An 8287-nucleotide genomic window follows, 5' to 3' on the forward strand; every position below is an offset into this window, starting at 1 on the left:
TGAGAGGTAGAGTTGAGTGTCATCAGCATAGCAGTGGTATGAAAAGCCATGTTTCTGAATGACAGAACCTAATGATGCCATGTAGACAGAGAAGAGAAGTGGTCCAAGAACTGAGCCCTGAGGCACCCCAGTAGTTAGATCTTGGACACCTCACCTCTCCAAGATACTTTGAAGGACCTATCTGATAGGTAAGACTCAAACCACTGGAGTGTGGTTCCTGAGATGCCCTTAACCGTGTCAAAAGCAGCGGACAGATCCAACAAGATAAGTATTGAAGATTTGGAATTCGCTCTTACTAGTCTTAGGGCTTCAACAACTGAGAGCAAGGCAGTTTCGGTTGAATGTCCACTTCTGAAACCAAACTGGTTGCTGTCAAGTAGGTTGTTCTGTGTGAGAAAGGCAGAGACTTGGTTGAACACAGCTCGTTCAAGTGTTTTTGCAATGAAAGGAAGAAGGGAAACCATCTGTAGTTCTCTAAAAGAGATGGGTTAAGCAGGGCTCTACGGATACTTTTCTTTTTAGGAGCGCTAGGAGCACCTTCTAATCAGTAATCAAAAATTCTGATAAAAAAATTTACCTTCCCATTACGAGGTGATATTTGACTCCTTAAAGTGATTTATAGGGAATTTTGTTTTTACCTTTGTAATGGCATTTTTCTAACTTTATTAAAAGTATGTCATCTTTTATGTCAAAATCAAAAAAATATATTTATAAGCTTTTTAACATTTCTAATTAAAACAACAGAATAAAAACAAGTAGAATAAGAAGTAGAATAAGAATAAGTTACCAATCAAATGAAATCAGTATTTAAGAAATACATTTGTGCTACAGAGTTGGCACAGAAGAACACACAAGTGGCTTGTATGTGTATTTTCAGACGTTTAATGAGGCTCAGAGGTCGCATGAGTGCAATTAAATTCATAAATTCATGTTGCGGTTAATGTTTTAAATATAACACTTTGAATATAGAAATGATTTAAATAACACAAAAGATGCGTTAAAAATTAAACTAAAACTGCCAGCAGGTGGCGTCATGTCACTGATTTTATCACTGAATCATTAATTTAATTGATTCGTTCGAACAACTGAATCATTCAGGAACGAAGTACGTGACTGTCTTTATGAATGGGTAATTGAATCATTGACTCGCTAGAATCGTTTAAACACGCAGTTAATTCATAAACGAATCACCGCTGTGTTTGAATGGCGATGCGCAGCGGCTCAGCTGTTACTTTAAAAAAAAACTATTTTCGTTGATGAAATAGAGCGAAATAAGGCAATTGTGTTGTTGTCATACAATATAAGTCACTTAATATTAACTTTTGTTTAATGAATATTAACTTTTGTTTAATGAACTGTTGTATTAAATCAATATCACATTTGCAAACTCCCTTAATAATCATTAAAAGCTGTCACTCATCTTAGTTTATCCCGATCTCACAAAACTCCATTATAATCGACGAAGCTCTCTACACTGCACAATGAATATCTTATTTACACCCCGTCAACACTGTGTTTGTTATAATGAGAGGATATGTCTGTGATACATTACTCAGCGCGTACGTATATTAGAACCTTTGAAGCTTCCTCAGCGCAAACACAAATATGCTGATCGGGTCAGTCGCACAGGTGCTCCTAAATATTATTTCATAGTCGCACGCAGTAGCTTCCAGTCGCAAATGCGACTGAAATGGTCGCACTGTAGAGCCCTGTTAAGGGTGGCTTTCTTATGTAGTGGGGTTATACGAGCCTGTCTAAATGTTGAAGGAAAAACACCATTGTGTGGGGATATGTTAATGATGTGAGTGAGTGCAGGTACAACTACAGGAGAAATGGCTTGAAGGAGATGAGATGGAATAGGATCAAGTGGACAAGTAGTAGGATGATTAGAAAGGATGAGTTTGGAGACTTCTGCCTCAGAGAGTGAAGAGAAGGATGTGAATGAGTGTATGTTTGCTGGTAAAATGTGCTTGACAGATTGTGGTGTGGAAATTGTGCACTGATGTTTTTAATTTTATTAATGAAAAACGTGGCAAAATCACCGGCTTTTAGAGTTGATGCAAAAGAGGGAGGAGGAGGACAAAGGAGAGATGAAAATGTTTTAAAGCGCATGTGAGAGTTAAACAAATTGTTAAATTTGTTAAGGTAGTATGTCCTTTTAGCAGTGGAGACATTAGCAAAGAAGGAAGAGAGGAGTGACTGATATACGTTAAGGTCAGTAGGATTTTTGGATTTACGCCACACCCGTTCAGCAGCCCTGAGCTTAGAACGATGTTCGCAGAGAACATCAGATAACCAAGGGGCAAAGGGGTGTTATGGGCTGGTCTGGAAGACAAGCGGCAGACAGTGTCTAAACAAGATGTAAGAGTGGAGCAGAAAGTATCAGTAGCACTGTCTGTTAGCATCAAAAGATGCTAACAGTTTAGGGGAAGAAAGCGAAGATGAAACCATAGCAGATAGATTGAGAGTGAGCGTAGGTTATGTCGAAAGATGACATGTGGAGGGGTATGTGTTGTGTCAGGAACCATGTTGAGGTTAAGAGTGAGGAGCAAGTGGTCCGAGGTGTATAGTGGAGTAACCAGTACATGATCAGTGGAGCAGTGTCGTGTGTAAATAAGGTCCTGTTGGTTGCCTGATTTGTGAGTAGCAGTAGTTGACACTCGGTTGAGATCAAAAGAGGCAAGCTGAGTGTGGAAGTCTGCACCCTGAGGTTTATCTAGGTGGATGTTGAAGTCTCCAAGCATAACTAGGGGAGTACCATCCTCAGGAAAGGTTGAGAGCAGCACATCTAATTCATCCAAGAAGTTACCTAGTGGTCCAGGGGGTCGATAAACAACTACAAAATGGATTTGAAGAGGGTAGGTAATAGTAACTGAATGAGATTCAAAGGAGCTGTTGATACCCAAAGATGGTAAAGGATTAAATTTCCAATCATTAGAGATAAGCAGGCCAGTACCTCCACCTCTTCCAGCCAAACGGGGGGAGTGGGAAAATGAGAAATTATTGGAGAGTGCTGCATGTGTAGCAGTGTCCTCTGGTTTGATCCAGGTCTCTGTCGGGGCCATGAGATTTAGCTTCGAATGACTAATAATAGAAGTAATGAAATCGGCTTTGTTTACAGCAGACTGGCAATTCCAGAGACATTAGAAAAAGAACGTAGTGTATTAGCAGACATAGGCAAAGTGTGGAGGTTGTTAGGATTGCGCTGCCTATAGTGTGTGAAACGTGGTTTGAGAGTGGTAGTGATAGGAGGGATCTGGAAACACATAGTAAGTATTGGTTATAAAAACTGAAACAGAAGCGAAACAAGTTGTAGGAAAAAGGATGAATCAGAAGCGATACTTATATCCCTTACCGGTGTCCCTGCACGGTAGAGTCGATGGTCTTTACACTCTTCGGTCTTCACACGAGGAGGGCTGCCGCGGTATACTAACCTTTTTTATACCCATCGGACAAAACGGAAATTTAATTCAGCTGAACACACTCTACTGTTTATCACAACAAAGGTCTAAGCAAGCGCATGACACTAACAAGGTATGCGATAGAGTACGAGACCAAATGCAACTTCAGCAGGTCTCAACACAGTAAACAAACAAGCGTTTCCTAGCAACGACAACTGCGCCAAACACTAATGAGACAAGAAATAAATGCACTTATATATATATATATCATGAATACATATAACATTATATGTTATATCAAGATATATGAATTTGATTATAAAATTAAAGATTGTTTTGTTTAATTATTTAAAAATGTAAAAATTCAATACATTTTAATATAATATAATTGAAAAGAATGCAACATTTACTTTTGGCCCATGGCCTTGAATCAAGTTACATTTTTGGCCCCTCGTAAGAAATATTTTGGCCACTTCTGCGATAAAGAATCAACCTGATTAAATTAGGCAAGGGCTATAATAGTAAAGTTGACTAGTTTGTTGTTTTTGCTTAATAAATCCCTCTCTGAAAAGTCATCCCCTTTAAAAACATCACAGCTAAGGCCATGCATGCAAGCAGTCATCTCAGGTGTTGCAATGTCTTGCAACATACATTAAATTGTGAATAATTTTCTTTAAACATAAGAACACATACTGTGTGAACACCTAAGTATGTCTGATATGAACCTAAAACCAGCAAATTATTAAGGACTACCTCGAGACCACTTAGTTGACAATTCATTCAATTGAACTCACAGACTAGTACAGCTGATTTTTTTTGTTTTAAATTAGATTTTACCACCCCTACACCAAATTAACTAACTGTTAGGTGTTTTGACAAACAATATCCCAGTTGCTCTACATGGCCACTCTTTCCTGGATAACTATTATGACTGTCAGGAAGGCTCTCTGAGATCATATCAGATTCATCCTCATTTTCCATTCACCCACGTGAGCCATGACCTAATGAATCCAGTTCATAAAACCCCTTGTAAATTATGTCTGAGACCTTGATCTGCTTGGTCCTATTGATTATACTCTGCAGATAAAGAGAGATCCTGCCAGTCAATATAAAAGCGTATGTACTTAGATTTGCATTTTGTCACTGTGAGTTTGTATTAGGGTCAGAAATGAACTGAAAATGAACTTACATTAACAAAGGTGGCATACGTGTATCTACATGACAAATGATATTGCTCATGATATTGTAATTAGTTGGCAATGTCACTTCATAAATCTCTTACTTATATCCGATCTGTACTTTGTTGTTTATTAGAGAATTCACAGAAGTGCAGAATTCAGTCAGTTGTTTACAGCGGTGACTCATCCAAACATCTCGGAGAGAGGTTAGTTAGTTAAAACGCTCAACCCTGCAAAACACGTAAAAAGAAATCTGATGCAGCGCGAGTAGATCTAAATGCAATGGTGCAATCAACATTTCTCATTCTTTCTCACATTTTATTTTAATCTCGACAGCCGTAATAGATTTTGTTTATTGTGCAGAGGTATTTTTCCCCTTTATCTTGAATTTGTTTATTTTTGGTAATTTTGATGCCATTTTTAAATCAAGTCCCTGTTAATTTCCATCCAAGGTTTGCACAAAACAAAACTACATTATTTTGTGATCAAAATTCAGAGCAGTACAATTTTGTTTTTGAATTGACAATAAATAATGCTCTGCTAGTAATTTTTTATTGTTTATACAAGTTTCACTGCGAAAAGCAGTATTTGTATTTTGATGACCATAGCAACCGGTACTGGTTTAAATACATTGCCATAGCACATTGTCACATGACCGTCAACCTAAATGCTACACAGGCCTTGTGTTTCACCTTTGGTTTAGGATTTCAGTAGCTTAGTCAGTCACAACAGGGAAAACTGGGTAGTACAAAGCGCAAGTGCGACCCATGGGAAAAAAAACATATCCTGTCCCCCTACAAAGGGCTCCCATGAGTGCTATCGTTACCAAGGGAAATTCCATCATCTTTCCTCTGTTACCTGAAAATAGGACAGCCTTGATCAAACAAACACTCGTATAGAGCTAATAGTTTGTTTAAAAGCACTTACTGCAATTTCCTCACATTTATTTGTAGATTCCCCCCATTGTATAACTATGTTTCAGTGTGTAGAGCTCATGTAGTGTGAGACTATTATCATTCAGTGTTTTGATCACATCAAATACACTTTGTTGTTTGAGATAATTACATTACATGGTCCCTAGTCTCATGTATTTATTTAGACTATATTTCAAATGCAGCTTAGACTGCATAGAGACAGACTGCAGATTTTATGATTTCTTCAGCTCATTTTAGGTTTATTGCCGGTCGTATCAACCACTATAACGATTATATTAGACTACTTAATAGTCATTTTGCAGCTTATTATTACTTTATAATACTTTAAATGACTTTCAAAGACTTTATCATGCAAATATTGAAAATATTTTTTTCAGTTTCTGTTGTATTAGAATCAATTTACCGAAAGCTCTATATCCAGTTCATTTGTGTTTACTCTGTGGGTTGATAAGGAGTCTGGTGTCCACCAGAGCACGTGTGTTCTGACTCCGCCCACCATCTCAGTGTCTGCCTGTATCGCAGAGCAGATGGATACACCAGAGATCCGAACTGTGAGAGTCTACACAAAACAACACTAGCTAATACATGATGTAGTTTTTAATGATGAGTTACCACTGAATTTGCTCTGAATACATTTGCTTTGATTCAATCAGTCGCTCTGTTGCTCGGAGGAACTTGAGGAGTTGCCCATGTGTTTTAATTGTTTCTTCAGCATGTGGTAAAAGGATGGGAAAGCTTCAGTGAGGGTTTCCTCACCTCTGTCCGACATAAAGGATGACTTTAGGTGGTTTGGCGACTGCTTTAAGCACCTCCACAGAATGCCTGTCTACACCAAATGGAATACAAATACTGCTGCAGAGCGGCTTAATGTACCAGGACAACATCAACCGGTTGTAAGTTTAAAAAAAATACCAGAATATGTTTATCTTTGGACTATTTTTTAAGTCATTTTCTTTTTTCTTATCTCTTTTTTTCTTTTATCCTTATTTTATTTCTTCAAATTTTTTTAATCTTTTTTGCTTTTCTCTTTTCTCTTCTTTTGCACATTTCAGAGTCCTTTTTTCTGTTTTAACTTATAATGTTTTTTATTTTATTTGGGTTATTTTGGGAGTTCTTTTCGTTTCTTTCTTTTCATTTTATTTTATTTAATATAATTTATTTCATTTTAATTTAATTATTTTATTCATTTCATTTATTTTTCTTTTCTTTACTCTATCACACACTGATTCCAAATTTCAGTTATATTGCGATACCATTGAGCTCTTTATCTGTGATGACTGACTACTGTTACTTCATGTTATGAAGAATACTAATTTCAGACTTGATTTCAGATGATTTTTTTCTATCTGAGAAGCATGTTGTGTATGTTGTGTCACATGGTGATTGAGGCAGATGAATCAAAGTATAGTCTTACACCTCACAGCACTCCTACACCATCTTCCTGTCCTCAGTAAACAGGAAGTCCTTGCCACACACGTTTTTATCATTATGCAAAAACGAAACTTCTTTCTCGTTTTAAGTGTTGAAAAAAAATCTGGTGCAGTGCAAAAGCATCATTACATTTGAGCATTGTTTGTGTATATGCTTAAATTAGGATAGCATTGTTGTGTGATCTAAGATTTGTCCTTTTTTGTCTTTACATGCACAATGTTATTAAGTAGTTATTTGTACAGAAACTCTCAGAAACAATCTTTTGAGTCTTGATTCATATAAATCAAAAAGATCAAAATTGATTCAGAAATGTGTGGGATAGTAACACCCATGAAGCTGCTTTCAATAATGACTTTTGATGCTGTCAATGCACACACACTTTGATTAAGTGTTCGGTCATCTCATCTTTCTGTCTTTCCCCTCCCTTTTCCTGCTGTAACACACAAACCACTACTTAAAAGAAACCATGTGTGTTAGTATTTCATCATACAGTGTGAGGAGACAGACGACCGTAGATTGAAGTATGGTTGGACAGTTCTTGACCCCTGTCAAACTGTAACTTTATTTGTGGTGCATTCACAAGATAGTTTGCACAGTTCAAATTTTGTTTTCCAGGGTAGAAGGATTTTTTTAGGATTTAACTGGCAACTTCCTCATTGAATCTACTCAGATTGCTCACTCGCTCTCTGAACCGTAGTTTAGTATGTCCAACTCAAAATAACCAAGAACCATTACTGTGTCTGTGTCCTTTTGAAAACCAATATTGAAAATGTACATTTCAAAGGTTACTGAAACTAACCTTTAGGAATAAATAACCCAGACATTCTGTTACAAACCTATATACCTTTCTTTCTTCCATGAATTACAAAAGTAAAACTTTTTTGTCCATATAATGAAAGTGAAAAAAATCACCATGAAAGTGGTCCACACAACATTTGTATTCCCCTGTTTTGTATTCTAGTTTTCTGAATCCATTCAGTAAGTTTTTGATGAACATTCAAAAATTTTAAGACAAAGCTTCATAACTTGATCTTCTGTTTCACTTGTTGCAATACGGAACAATACAGAAGAAAAGGGCATATAATAGTAAATCACAAATAAATAAATAAATCACAAATTATCCCGTTACTGACTGGTTCATATGACAAGACGTTAAAAATACATATTCACAGTACAGTTTTGAGTTTTGTTCTAATAAATAGCAATTTAATTTGAAAAATATATACACATATGTACACACGTGTGTGTGTGTGTGTGTGTGTGTATATATATATATATATATATATATATATATATATATATATATATATATATATATATATATATATATATATATATATAT

The 8287-nt window shown here is 36.3% G+C and overlaps 1 protein-coding gene across 2 annotated transcripts in view; it reads left to right on the forward strand.

Moving 5' to 3' along the window:
* Positions 1-8287, forward strand: part of LOC107588757 (protein phosphatase Slingshot homolog 2-like) — a 32864-nt gene that overhangs the window by 7915 nt on the left and 16662 nt on the right. The window contains exon 1 of one of the 2 annotated variants that reach the window (XM_016276985.1): positions 6064-6407. The exons of the other annotated variant lie outside the window; for it this stretch is intronic. The gene's annotated coding sequence lies outside the window, so the exon portion shown is untranslated. Of the gene's footprint in view, positions 1-6063; positions 6408-8287 lie in introns of those variants that run through there. 2 annotated transcript variants of the gene reach the window in all.

The sequence above is a fragment of the Sinocyclocheilus grahami genome, unplaced genomic scaffold (assembly GCF_001515645.1).
Source record: "Sinocyclocheilus grahami isolate Dianchi unplaced genomic scaffold, SAMN03320097.WGS_v1.1 scaffold107.1, whole genome shotgun sequence".
In the NCBI taxonomy this organism is placed as follows: domain Eukaryota; kingdom Metazoa; phylum Chordata; class Actinopteri; order Cypriniformes; family Cyprinidae; genus Sinocyclocheilus; species Sinocyclocheilus grahami.